Here is a 14,692-nt window from a genome sequence, read left to right as displayed (position 1 = left end):
CCCCTTTGGTATTTGTAATCATTGCACTCCTCAGCATTAGTTAAGTGGGAGAATTGTAAACAATGTTTCAGATGACAGGCTACTTAAGAGAAACTACCCTTCAAGATTTTGGAAAACATCAGTTGGCATACCAGCAATTGATAGGTTAATTAAATATAGATTTGTGTGCTCATTCAATCGGGTCTCCCAGGGACTGTCTACCTGTCCATAGTCTCCCTTCATCCAACAATTAAAATAACTGTATTTTCCGCTGATTTTTAAATTTATTTCTTTATTTTTGGCTGTGCTGGGTCTTCGTTGCTGTGCTCGGACTTTCTCTAGTTGTGGTGAGCAAGGGATGTTCTTCGTTGCTGAGCATGAGCTCTAGGCTTGGGCTCAGTAGCTGTGGCTCACAGGCATACTTGCCCCACGGCATGGGGGATCTTCCCAGACCAGGAACTGAACCCTCATCCTCTACATTCTGCACTGAACCCACATCCTCTGCATTGCCGTAAGAATGGCAAGTGCATTCTTACCCATTAGACCACCAGGGAAGTCCTATTTCCACTGACTGTGCAAATGATGTGTACTCATTATATAACATTTAAAACATAGAAAAAATAAGGAAAAAAATAAAAGTCACCTGCAATCCCCCTTCCTGAGACAATCATCATTAGTATTTTGGTGACGATCCTTTCCCCATCTCTTTATGTGTGTGGAATTTTCCATGAATGACATCACATTGCACACATGGTTTTTAAATATAGAAACTTACTTTTAAGTATTTCTCTCCCCTTCCCCACTGTGTTAACAGTCTGGTTTCCTTCCTACCTTCCTTCTTTCCTTCTTTCCTTCCACTTTTGTAGCAGTTCACACACACGTACACACACACATGGGTTTTTTATTTGGGGATGAGATGTGTATTTTATTTTACTTTTATAAATATAAAATATTTATTTATAAATATTTATAGATATATAAATATAAAATACATTATATTTTATTTTTGTGTGTGTGTATGTCATTATATTTTAAAAGTTGAATCATATTACATACACTTTGTATCTTGCTTTTCTCCCTTGATCATAAACACATAGTAGAAATTTCCCCAGGACGGATGGGACCCATTTTTTAAATGACTGCATAATATGCCACTCCTTTTTTGAATGAACATTCACTTGGTTTCCAGTTTTTGTGGCTAACAAGTCTATAATATGAAAAGTGAAAGTGAAAGTCCCTCAGTCATGTCAGACACTTTGTGACCCCATGGCCTACAGCCTGACAGGCTCCTCTGTCTGGAATTCTCTAGGTAAGAATATTGGAGTGGGTTGCCATTTCCTTCTCCAGGGGATTTTCCTGACCCAGGGGTTAAACCCCGGTTTCCCGAATTGTGGGAAGATTCTTTACCATCTGAGCCACCAGGAAGCCCCAAGAAAATTACCTGTTGATACAGCCTTTCTGTGGAGTGGGTAGCCATTCCCTTACATGATTCTACAGTAATCCCTATGCACTAATGTATTCATTGCTGTTGTAGTGTTTCTAGAGGATCTTCCCAACCCAGGGATCAAACCCGGGTCTCCCGCATTGTAGGCAGACGCCTTACTGTCTGAGTCACCAGGAAGTCCTAGTGTTTCCTAGGAATGGGATAACTGGGGAAAAGAGAATTTTAAATGCTAATAGCTATTGCCAGATTGCTTTTCCAAAGAGTTGTGACAATTCACTTTTCCAACAGCATTGTATGAAAGTATGGTTTTCTGGCATCCCTTCCAACAGCAATGATTATCACTTGAATTTTTGCTAATCTGATAGGTAAGAAGTGAGTGCCTTGGTGGTTTATTTGTGATTTTCTGCTGAGGAGTGTCTCACTTGGTTTCTTGACCGGATTTTCTTTTCCCAGAATTGCTTCTTCATGATCTTCATGAGTCTATCTCTTGCTATTGCTATTTGTCTTTTTCTTATCAATTTTAAGAGTTTTTCATCCTTTTGAAATTGAAAGTATTCTTCAATTTATCACTGTATTTTGATTTTTCAAGATCTAAAAATAGAAAACTTTTCTTGGAATCAGTTATGCTCCTTTTCTTTTATAGCTTCTCATTTTCTCTTCAGGTTGGGTGGATCTCTCTCATTCTTGAAAAGATATACAATCTCATATATTTTCGCCTACAATATTTATTTACATTTTACATTTAAGTCTTTAATCCATCTGAAATTTTTTGTGTGTATGGTATGAAGTAGGGGTGTGGAGTCCTGACTTAGCACTTATTCCTTGTCACTCTTATCAGTACCCATATAGATTTTATTGTTTTTTAATTGATTATTGGTAATTCCCTGGCAGTCCAGTAGTAGTGTTCCACACTTGCACTGCAGGGGCCCAGGGAAGTAAGATTCCACAAGATGTGCAATGTAGTAAAAAATATTAAAAATAAAAATACAAGATAAATTGGTTATTGTGGTATAACATGCCTTGCTTGATTTAGATTTGACCATACAAAATACGAGGTTCATTGCTTCCCACCGTCCCCTCTTCTATCAGGTTCCCCTATAACTTCCATTGTGCATTTTGTTTCTTTTATTGTAGAAAGTCTTGAAAATACAAAATGACTCCTCAGAAAATCAGAGCGGGAAGCAGTTTTAGTTTTAAGTGGGCTGCTTCTGTGATATGTCTTTTCTCATATGATGGCACTATCCTTAGACCTTAACTTTAGGAGAAATATTATGATATGTGGATGCTGGATGTTTTTAACTTCAGCAGCTAGAGCTCAGACTTGGCTCAGGACCAGACCACAGGGAGGTCCCTGCAGAAACGTGTCTGGGCTATGCTTCCCAAGCATCTCCATGGGCCCTGTCTTCTTGCTTTTATCTAATTTCTACGTCTTTGTCCAGTTCCTTGGATTGACACTTGGTTGGGCTGTCTGTCTGCTGGACATGATCCTGGTTTTACCCCTACATGCTACCTTTGGGACATCTTTTGCCAGCTCACACCCAACCCGGCTCTGAATTCTTGGGCCTCTGCTTGTCAGGTATTAAGTTTGAGCATCTATTGAAATAATCGTATGTGTTTTTCTAATATGAGATGATGGTTGTTTTAAAAATAACTTCCACATATTAAAAGATTTTTGCATCTCTTAGAGTAAATATAACTCAGTCCTAGTAGGTTTTTTTAAATTGTAGTATAGGTTGAATTTAACTTGCTAGTATTGTATTTAGAATTTTTACATCTATTTTGTAATAGAGATTGGCCTATACCAGAGGCTGCAAACTGGTGACCCATGGGACTTGTTTATGTGGCCAGAATAGTTTTGAAGCATTTGATTTTGAATTCTTGAATAAGGGGTGCACACCCTCCAGCTCCTGTAGTTTCCACTTTTCCGTCATTTCACACATCAGTCAACTTCACCCACTTATATTAGTTTCTGGTGCTTATAAACACTTGAATTTGCAATCTCTGGTCTATGATTTTCTTTTCCAGACTTAAGAATTAGAGTTTACAACATAAATTGAGGAGCATTATTTCTTTATTCTGTGTTTTGAGATAATTTATGCAACAATAGGGATTGTTGTATAATAGCAACAATAGACACTGCTGTCTCTTAACATTAGAAAAGTCTTGCCAACAAAAGCATAAAACCCAGGAGTCTTTTAGGGAGCTAATTCTTCGGTAACTTCTATTTTATTTTTTCTTCTTGGTTATTGATCTATTCAGAATTTTGTACTTTTTTTTTTTTTTGGATCAATATTGGAATTTATGAGTCTTTTTCTGAAGAATAATTTAAATGCTCCACTACATCTCTCTTATTTTCCTTCCTCCATTATTTTGTATGTATTGCATGTCAACAGTATGGATTATTCCAAAACAAAAGGGTCATAGCTCTTTCAGTTTTCTAGTTAGCTAGCTAAGAGCCCATATCCAGTATTGTCTTTCTCTTTAGTCCTCTGAGTTGTCTAAAAAGCCTGCGGTGACCGCATGCAGTTCACAAAGGAGGTGTCACTTAGGCTCCCGGCTCCAAGCTGGAAAGTAGGAAAGCACTTTGGATAGGACCTTCTACTCCTGCAAATCATCTTATTGCCACATGGCGTCGCTGTAGGAAGCTGGTCTGTAATTAGAAGTCCTGATCGGGTTTTCCACATCCCTACCCAGGTCCTTGCGGCTGTCACTTCAGTCATGACCCACTCTTTTTGACCCTATAGACTGTAGCCCACCAGGCTCCTCTGTCTGTGGGATTCTCCAGGCAAGAATACTGGGGTGGTTTGCCAGGCCTTCCTGGAGGGGATCGTCCCCACCCAGGGATTTAACCCTCGTCTCTTAACATCTCCTGCATTGGGAGGTGGGTTCTTTACCACCAGCAACACCTGGGAAGCCTTACCCAGGCCCTGAAGCCCCAACAAAATGCCCATTACTTGGTCTCCCTGGGTTTAAGTATCAGTGCTCATCTCTTTTACCCCCAAACTCCATCTGCTAGTATGTTTCCATTGTGAGAAGTGACTCTATCTCCAAGTGACTTAAACATTAACAAGAAGAAAGTGGAAAGTTCATGCTTTGACATAGCCTTTATGCTCCAAACATATAAAAATGAGAGAAAAAGTTGCAAAAGACACAAACAAGTTAAAAATAGGATAAACATCTCAGGAGACAAGGAGAACCAACTGGTGGTGAGCAAGACCAAAGACAAAGACCTCTGGGGGTAGTGGGAGCTAAAATATTGCACATGGACTAGAGGATAGAGCCAGACTGAAACCAGACTGGTTTCTGGCTGAAACCAGGGATTGGAGTGAGGCCCCCTTACTTGTGAAAGGATACTGAAAAAAAAAGAAAAAAAAAGGATAACCAACCAGCTCTCAGGAACTATGGCCAAAACTGTAAGCCCAAGGAGGCAGCAGAGGAAAGATACCCTCATAACCAAGAACTGAGTCAACCCTGTGCCTGAATCTACAAGACCCCCAAATTAATGAAGCGCACAAGTTCACAGTGACCTTGTGTTCAAAGGTCATGGTCTGGACTAATCTTGTGGACATAACCATAAAATTAAATCCACCAGACAAGAAAGAAGAGAAACAGAGCACAAAGCAGAATCAAAACCTCCCAGCCATAGTGAGCCTGTAAACCAAAATTCCAAAGCACATAAACTCATGAGGAAATCATATGCCAAAAAAGATAGCCAACTCAACAACCTAAGTATAAACTTACAGATGAAAGTTATTTTTTGGACTAAACTTGCAAAGATTTGAAAATAAGGATGCTCAAATGCAGATGAAAATGAAATGAACATATAGATACAAAATGTAAGCAATTATAAATCTCAGAAATAAAAACATAGTCATGAAATTAAAAAAACCTCAAAGATGGGATGAGTTTCAGTTTGGATATAGTTGAAGAGAAAATTAGTGAACTGGAAGATAGTTCTAAAGGATCTACACAGAATACAGCAAGGGGAAATAAAGATATTAAAATAAAAGAGAGCAGTTCAATGAGCAGGAGGATGAGACTCCAAAATATGTCCAATAGGACTTATAGAATAAAGAACAAAGAAAGTGGTGGGGAAGTAATATTGAAGATACAATAGCTGAGATTATTCCAGATATAGAAAAAAGTACCCAATCTGGTAATGTGTATCTTCCTAAGTGTGTTTAAGCAGTTTACATTTATTGCTATTAATTATGTATTTGGACTTTCTTTTATTATTATGCTATATTTTCTGCTTTTCATCCTTTTTCTCCAATTTCTTCCTCCTTTTCTACCTACTGTTGAATTGATAAATCTTCTATTTTCTGTTTCTCTCTGCAGTTCCGGGGTTGGCACAGCTTCTGTCAACTAATTTGATGCCTTTTGCTTTTAATATCTTCTTGTGTTTTGATCACCTCCTGTTCACTTCACTGGTGAGGGAAAGATTACTTCTCTAGAGTTATGGGGATGGCTGAACACCTGGCACCCAATTCTGGGCAGTTTGTTAGTCACATATACTTAGTGTCCAGGAGAGGAGGGCACCGCACACTCTGCAGGGCCATATGGGGGTTATACTCAGAAACAGGGTGGACAACCTGGGGAGGCGGGCATTATAGTATCAAAAGTGTGAGATGAACCCTGGTTTTCATGAGAAGGTGTTATTGGCTTATTTGAATAATCGTGCAGGTGAGAGGGAACTGAGGCCTACTTCTGGGTATTAAGTAGGACCTTATCCTGCTCCCCTTGATCAGGAGGGTTGTTTGACTAGGGACCTTACTGGAGGGAGCAGAATGGGGACGGGAACTTAGAGTTAGGCCATTCAAGGCCCTCTCAATTTCACCAGGAATCAAGGCAGCACTTAATATTGGGTCTTAGTTTTAGCCCTAACACATTTTGCTCTTAAGTTTCATTTTAGTGCTGTATAGATTATTTACTGTAATCCTTAATAATTTAGAAAGCAAGAATTAGAATTCCTTATTAATTCTGCTTTTATTTACCCTAAAGGTTTTTGATATGATATTCAATGATCATGGGCTTCTCTGGTGACTCAGACAGTAGAGAATCTGCCTGTGGATGCAGGAGACCAGGGTTTGATCCCAGGGTCAAGAAGATCCCCTGAAGGGAATGGCAACCCACTCCAGTATTCTTGACTGGAGAATTCCATGGACTGAGGAGCCTGGCAGGCTACAGTCCATGGGACATGACTGAGTGACTAACACTTTCACTTCTTTCAATCATCATAGTCCATATAGAACTATGTATTTTACTCCTTGTTGTGGAAAACAAATTTTCCCCCACTGGTTCCCACTATTTCTTAATTTTATCTGGGATTATAAAGTTCATCATTTTTGTTTATAATAGCTAATATCTTTGAAAGAAAATTACTTTTTCTGAATCTTCAATTTGAAACTATTAAAAAATTTATTTAGAGTAATGTATATGCTTTAAGTTATATAGCTAAGTTATAACTTTAAGTTATACGTTAGGTCTAATGTCCTTTTCCAAAAGGATAATTTTTTTAAAAATTTATTTGTCTGTGCCAGGTCTTAGTTGCAGCATGTGGAATCTAGTACACTTCAGTAGTTGCAGCATGTGATCTCAGTAGTTGTGGCACTTGGGCTTAAATACCCTGCAGCGTGTGGGATTTTCCCAGACGGGGGATCAAACCGGTGTCCTCTGCACTGTAAAGCTGATTGTTAACCACTGGACCACCTGGGTAGTCTGATGATTTCTAAAGTGGGTTAGGAATTTCAAAGTAAGGCATATTTATTGCAACAAGCCAGCTGAAAAATGTTTCAGAAGAGCCAGTGAGCTTCCTTTCTTTTCTTACTGCTCCCACCCCTCAGAACTAATCAGCCTTGACAATTTTCTTTTTTTCTTCTATGTCTTTCTCTCTGCTCACATAAATAGTCAGATGCAAACCCTTTAGTAAGTTCCCCCTCCTTATTTTACAGAAAGGAAATGATAGCTAATTTGTTAGAAATCACTATGATAGTTATTACTTTAGTGTATGTGCGTGCGTGTGTTTGTCTGCACTCAGTTGTGTCCAATTCTTTGCAACCCCATGGACTATGGCCTACCAGATTCCTCTGTCCATGGGACTTTCCAGGCAAGGATACTGGAGTGGGCTGCCATTTCCTTCTCCTGACCCAGGGATCAAACCTGTGTCCCTTGCATCTCCTGTGTTGGCCCGGCAGATTCTTTTACCACTGTGCCACCTTACTTTAGCATGGATGAACCATAATTTATTAAACCATTAACTTGTTATTGGACATATAGGTCATTGCTAGTTATTTTACCACTATATTTATTGCTACAAGAAGCATCATAGTTCATATATCCTTACATACTTTGCTTTTAGATTTCCAAGATTGAGATGAGTGTGTACACTTTAATTTTTTAAAGATATTGCCAAAAAAGATGCTAGATTCACATTGTCACTTTTTCTGGGAGAATATATGAAAGTTTTCCCCCTAAACTTCTAAGAAGGTGCTTCAAGCTGGATTTTTTTTTCTCATTTATGAATTTTTGCATCTGATGTTTTTTTCCTGTGTCCTAGCATACATTTTCAAGAAGAAGAATACATTTATTCAAGAAGAGTACTTGGGAAAACAAAAAGAAGAGTACTTGGAAGGGATTATTTTTTTAAACAACATCTGCTCCTGAGAAGGTGTTTTTGTTACCTTCATCATGAATGAAAGCATGGCTTTTCCTTTAGGTTTTTTTAGATCAGTCTATTTCAAACTATGGTCACAATCCACTCAGTTTAGTACACTGTCAGTGCATTTTAAAAATATATAAAATGACACAGACAAGGATAGAAGACATTAAAGTGCATTAAATGTAGTAAAGATAATTATCATGTATCATGAATGTCCAGAGATCTAAGTGAGAAAATTAAATTTTTTAATCTTTTATCCTGTTAAAATATTATAGATAATATATATGTATGTTAACAAAATAAAATGTATTTCTAACAAATTGAGGTTAAAAATTGATACTGACTTCTCTGGATGTTGTGAGAAATATGAAATCATTTTAATTTAGGCTATTTGTTTTTATTGACCGTTTGTCTATAAGATCCTTATTTATTACCCCTTTCCCCAGTTTAAGTTTCTTTTAAAAAAATTTTTAAGGACGTATTGCTTTAAAAAACAAGCAAGCAGACAACAGAACTGAGGATATTAACTAAAAGTAAGAATCTCTTCCTTCAATTTCCTGTTTCAAGGGTGTGTTTGTGTGTGTGTGTGTTCCAGAAATTTTCTTAACTTTTTCTACTTTGAAAATTCCACCATAGTGTGTCTGAATGTGGTCCTATTTTCATTTACTTAGCTCAGGACTCAGAACATGCTCTCAATTCCAGCTGAGTTCTTTCTGCACTAGAAAGGTTTCCTGTTCCCCGTGTCTTTGATTACTGCTTTTGCTGTATCCTTTCTCTCTGGAGTTCCTATTATTCCCAGGTATATCCCCTGTGTCTAACTACCTGTCTCTTCCTTTTCATCTCTTTACCATTTTACCCGTGACCATGTTAATTTTATTTTCTCCAGTGTCTTGTCTGCTATTTGTAGTGTTCATCATGGGTTTTAACCCAGCTATTGTGGTTTCTGTCTCTCTGCTGTATTTCCTGCTCTCAGATTTCTGCCTCTTTATTATGATCTTTTCTACTTTCTCAGTCTTTTCCAGAGTCTCCTGGAATCTTATTGAGAATTTGAATCAGATACTCAGATGTTTTTTAAAAATCTTGTGCAGCAGTAAATATTTTTAGTTCCCCACCCCCCCCAGGGAGGCAGCTTCCTCAGAACTTTGGGGGGAATATTTAACTTTTGAGCTGCAGAATCTTCCCAGATCTTATGAGGTTTCTTTGCCTTATCCATACAGAGGAAATTCTGTCAGCCCAGGGTGACTGTGAAGGTGGAATCTTGATTTCTCTGGTTTCATTTTTCCATGTGGGAGGATATGAGAAGTGGGAGTGGCAGGGGGGGACAATGTCTTCCACTCACTCTCAGAGAAATCAAATGAGTGAATGTGGCTCAGCTTCTTCTCAAAATGTTTTCTGGGCTGTTGTTTGTCTGGCAATAATTGGCTTGGCCCTGAAGCAGGCAATGTGTCAGGGCCTGCTGGCAAAGTCTAGTTCAGGTGTGAATGACTAGGGAGCCCATTTGCCTAAGAAACTAACAGCGCGTTCTCCAGTCCCTCTCAGTGAGAAACTTGACTGTTTCATATCCACTTGCCTAGTTCCTGTAACCTTTTCCGCGAATGACCTTGTACGCAGGAGAAGGAGATACCACTTTTTTTTTTTTTTTTTTTTTTTTTTGGCCTATAAACAAGGGACTCATGTTATGTGGAAGAGTTCTGAATCTTTCCCAGAGGATCATTCAGGCTCAGATTAAAGGAATGGAGGAAAATTGACAGGGAACACAGTGGGAATGATCATTTCAGATGTCATAAGCTGGAGGAATAGGAGAAAACAGGAGTTGAGCTCCCACTGCTGGAGACTCAGTGCCTCCTCCATTGATAGATTTTTAGAAAAGGGGGAAAATGGAGTTTTATCACTTTTGAATTCTCAAGAAGACATAACTGCTGCAAATAAGTTAATGAAAGGCTTTAGGGAATTTCCTGCAGGGTGCTGGCATGCTTCTCTACATCATGGAGCCACCAGCTTGCTTCTCAGGGCTTCTGGGAGGCTGAGCCCAGGTGTGACCAACCAGGCACCCAGAATGCACGGGGGTGGTATGAAAGCTGCAGGGATGCACTCTCACCCCATCACCCCTAGGGTCACTTGGTCTCCAGCCCTTGCGTGCTGAGTGGAGGGGACTTTCTGGGCAGCCAGCATCTCTTATTCTGTCTGCTCTGATTTTAAAAGGTTTCCTCTTCCTCTTTGATTTCTGACTGTGAAAACAAAGAGTCATCTTCTGTGCTTTTAGCATTTGATTAATTATCATAGAGAGGCTAAAACAGCTAAAGCCATTCCCAGGTCATCAAGCGTCCCTGGAGGTTGTGTACCAGAGGAAATGATGCAGGCGAAGAGTACTTCACAACAGAAAGTCCAGACCAGGGCTGTAATGAGGTGGCATGGAGGCTTGGAGGCCTTGAGAAACCTTGGTGGCAGGACCGGAAAGCACTGCCTTTTGAAAAGTAGAAGCAGGTGAGTTGGACACTTGAAGTCACCTTTGTGCCAAGGCTGATTGCTGTTCTTGGCAACACACAAGAGGGGATATGAGTTACATGAATGGCCAGCAAGTTCCCATTTGTTTTTCCTGGGGAGGCCCCTCAAGTCAGTGACCAATCCATGCCCAGAGGTAAAGCAGGTGATCTGCTTCCAAATGCTAATGAGGTACACGTTTGTGTAGAACTGAACCTCAGTTTCTCAGAATGGATTTTGATGGTCTGTGTCTTGCGTATGTATGTATGTGTGTGGTTCATATGCCCGCAGATCAGGACACCTAGGTTCTGAGGAAGCTCACAGGCTTGGCCCTGTCTTCACTCTGACTGACTGAAAGGAAACTTGGATTTGGCATGACTTGATTTTGACCAGACTGCTAATGCACTCACAGAGCAATCTTCATGCCTAATGACTATCACTAGAAAATGTCCTGATGTTGGAGAATTCTGTCTGGGTTGGCTGAGTCTAAGGGATAGACAATACCGCTGTAGGGTCTCCCCTGAGGATGTAAATAATTCCACCATCAGGCAGGCTGGGAAGAGCCAGATCCTGTCATAGAATACCAGAGCCTCAGAGATAGGCCTAAAGCTGGGAGGAGGGAAACTTGTTTTTTCTGGGGTGGACAGTTGTTGGACTTGGACTCCAAGTAGGGAGGATATTCAGCATTCAACTTCCAGTGAATTTTAATTGAATACCAACATTCTTAAAGTTGGAATACAGTGGCAAACAAAACCCTTGTATTCATGGAGTTTACAGTCTACCAAGGGCTTTCCTCATAGCTCAGTTGGTAAAGAAGCTACCTGCAATGCAGGAGACCCAGGTTCAATTCCTAGGTTGGGAAGATCCCCTGGAGAAGGAAATGGCAACCCACTCCAGTATTCTTGCCTGGAAAATCCCATGGACAGAGGAGCCTGGCAGACTACAGTTCATGGGGTTGCAAGAGTCGGACATGAATTAGTGACTAAACCAAAAACCAAACCACAGTCTACCAAAGAGAGATACATGATACACGAGCAAGAATAAATGAATGAGAACTAGTCAGATTGTGATACGTATTATCAGGACCATAAAAGAGGCTGAGGTTTTGTGGGGATTGGGGCGCCTAGTAGATGGGCTGGGGCTTCTAGTAGGTGGTGAGTTCAGAGAAGACCTCCTGGAGCAACGCTAGGATCACTAGATTAGAAGACACCAGCCAGCCAACAAAGATCCTGAAGCTAAGTGTCCCAGGATGAGCAAAAGTCCTGCAGCAGAAGGGAGCCAGCTACATTCTTGGAACAGAATGAAGGCTCAAGGGGCTGCAGGTTGATGAGCAAGGAGAGGAATGAGGTAGGAGTGGCGGCCAAGGCCAAGCCGTGTACCTGAAGGCAGCTGTCCTGTCAGTGCCAGGCATGAGGAGAGTTAGCTTGAGGGAGGCTGGGAGCAGGCTGTGGCAAACAGGCAGTGGGTGGGTAGAGGGCAGAGCAGCAGTAGGGGCAGAAGGCCAGGTGGAGCAGCAAGGAGCACAGGATGGCATAAGGAAGCACATCAACAGCCCCCGTGGATCCCTGGAGAGTCTGGGGAGGCTGCACCTTCTGTAGTTGAGTGGGATGGGAACTGGAGTCCCTGAGACTTGTGCCCATTTGTGGACCCAGGCTGTTGAGGCCAGTGCATGCTGACAACACAGTTTTGACCACAGCATCCTCATGCAGCTGGGTGTCCTGGCTGAGCCTGGCTGAGCTATTAGATTGGTGGCTTGGGAACTCTTTGGGCTCTGGAAGGATACACACGGGGGTGTGGGCTTTTGGGCTGAAGGAGAATGCAGGAGGGTTTCTTGGATTCACTTTTTTCCCCCATTCAAGCTACAGAGTTTCTTGAGCATCTATTTGCTGAATATTCTTCTGAGCAATAAAGATACAATGGCGAATGAAACAGGCCAAAAAATCCCTGCCCTTATGGAATACACACACACACACACACACACACACACACAGGGGACCTTGATGGAGACAGATGCAGAGTCATAGCTCAAGAATGTGAGGAGACTCCTGGACACCTGTCTGCCTCTCTAAAGTCCAGGTGACAGGACGTGGTGTGGAGCTATGGGCGTCATTGTCCCACTGCTCCTGCGTCCCCTGGTCTCAGCTTTCATGGCCTGAGGGCTCTGGGTGCCCCAGCAAAGACTAGCTGACTGAGGGCATCAGGAGAGGCCTCAGTCACCGCAGAGCTTCAGAAGCAGTGCAGTTCTGGGCACCCTGCAGAGGAGGCCTCAGAGGGAGGCTTGTCCTTGGGCACAGAGAGGGTGAGGCCCCTCATTCAGAAACTCTAGGGAAGGGTGGCCAAGCCTCTGAGGTGCTGCCGGCCAGAGCAAAGGACTCCTGTGGTTTGGGCGTTAGTGATGGTGCGGCCTCATTTGTACCCATAGGCTTCTGAGGCCGGGGGCCAGGGGACTGGGAGATGTGGATGCCCCTTCAAACCAGGAATCTCTAAACACTTGCTAATTGTAGATAGAGAGAAACAGATGCTCTGCTAATAAAACCTGTGCTTTATGTTAAAATGAGGGATTTATTGCATGTATTTTTTACACGCTCTTTTCTGAACCATTCAGATAATTTATTGGGAGGCATGTTAAACTGTTTAAATATTAAACAATAAAATAAATCTCTCCTTCTGGGTAAGCAATCTTCCTCTGATGCGATTTGGTTTCACAATTTCAGCCGACTGCAGCAGCCAGCTTCAGGGAGGTACATCAGAGTCGCTGGCTGGTTTGGAGTTGGTACAATGCCTGTGGCTGCACCTTGTAATGTTTGTAGAAATACTCAATAGAAACTGGGCCTGATGAACAGTATTTTAAAATTTGATACCCAAGGGCATTGCCCAGAGGGGATAATTTACACCTTGCCTCTTACGTGAGAAGTCACGTGTAGAAAACTGGGGCACCACCTTTCTGATTAACGTCAATAGTTTACCTCCAGGGAACTGCCATGATGGCCTTCCTTTCAGTTTGGCTCCACCAAAAGATGTTTGGGTTATACTCAAAAATAATTAGTGCTGGTTTAAGCTAAAGGTAAGTATAACCCCTCAGATTTGAAAGACTGGGAAAGTAAAACTGTATCATTAGACTATCTACCCTATAGTCAGAACCTCCAGAAAAATTTACTCCTTTTTCCATCGAACACAACCCTATGAGCATCCGAAAGCTCACTTTGTCTGGTTTCTCCTTGTTTTCTTCCTCTTTCTCCACCCTCTGCCCCCAACCAGTCTCAGGGTCATCTTATCTATCTGCTTCTGAATTTTTCTCTTAATGGGAGTGGAGGTGTTTTGTGTGTAAGGGAAAGGGTTTTAGTTCCCTCCAAGGGAAACCCTGACCAGTCAAACAGTTCTTTCTCTTATTAAAATGGATCATTTCGTGCTCACTTTGGCAGCACATATACTAAAATTGGAACGATACAGAGAAGATTAGCATGGCCCCTGTGCAAGGATGACACGCAAATTCGTGAAGTGCTCCATATTTTAAATAAATAAATAAAATGGATCATTTCTCCAAGCATAACCTCACTGGTTATTCTGCTAACAAAGCATCTGTCACTTCTCCTACCAAAATACTTTCTTTTAGATCCTAACTTGGCTTGGAGCCTAAAGATGGGAAGGGGCAGTACCCTTCCTTAGAGGGTAGGAGGAGAAAATCCCAACGTGCTACAGAAGGAGAAACTGCTGAGTGACTGCACTGTCCTAAAGGGAGGCAGGTCACCTGGAAAGGTAAGGAGCAGCCTGTTTGAAAATGTTCAGTGGAGACTGGTTAATTAACCCTTGGTGAGAACCTGGACAAAACAACCCCTCAACTCTGTCTTAGAGGTATAAACCTAGGGAAGTTTTTCTAGGCTATTTGTTTCCAAAAGTAACTTCGTCACTTTAGTGGACATCTGCTATTTCTGCCATGGAGCTCCCTCTGGCTTGGAAAAGGATTAGCTGCATCCCAGCCCCTAGTGGTGGAGGGTGGGAGGAGGGCGAGTTCTCACTGATCACATTAACAGGATACAAAATTTTCACTTTGTGCCCCTCCTGTGCATCCATCCACATGCCTTTCCCCCAGACTTCCTTTATCCTAATCTCCCAACGTTCCTCCTTCGAGG

The 14,692-nt window shown here is 41.5% G+C and overlaps 1 non-coding gene across 1 annotated transcript; it reads left to right on the top strand.

The window, feature by feature from the left end:
• The first annotated feature begins 13,968 nt into the window (after nucleotides 1-13,968).
• Nucleotides 13,969-14,075, top strand: LOC136150354 (U6 spliceosomal RNA). The gene has a single exon (XR_010659789.1). It is a non-coding gene; the product is annotated as a U6 spliceosomal RNA (small nuclear RNA).
• The last annotated feature ends 617 nt before the right edge of the window (nucleotides 14,076-14,692 follow it).

Source organism: Muntiacus reevesi, chromosome 18 (assembly GCF_963930625.1).
Source record: "Muntiacus reevesi chromosome 18, mMunRee1.1, whole genome shotgun sequence".
Taxonomy (NCBI): domain Eukaryota; kingdom Metazoa; phylum Chordata; class Mammalia; order Artiodactyla; family Cervidae; genus Muntiacus; species Muntiacus reevesi.
This window is presented reverse-complemented; position numbering and strand designations above follow the sequence as displayed.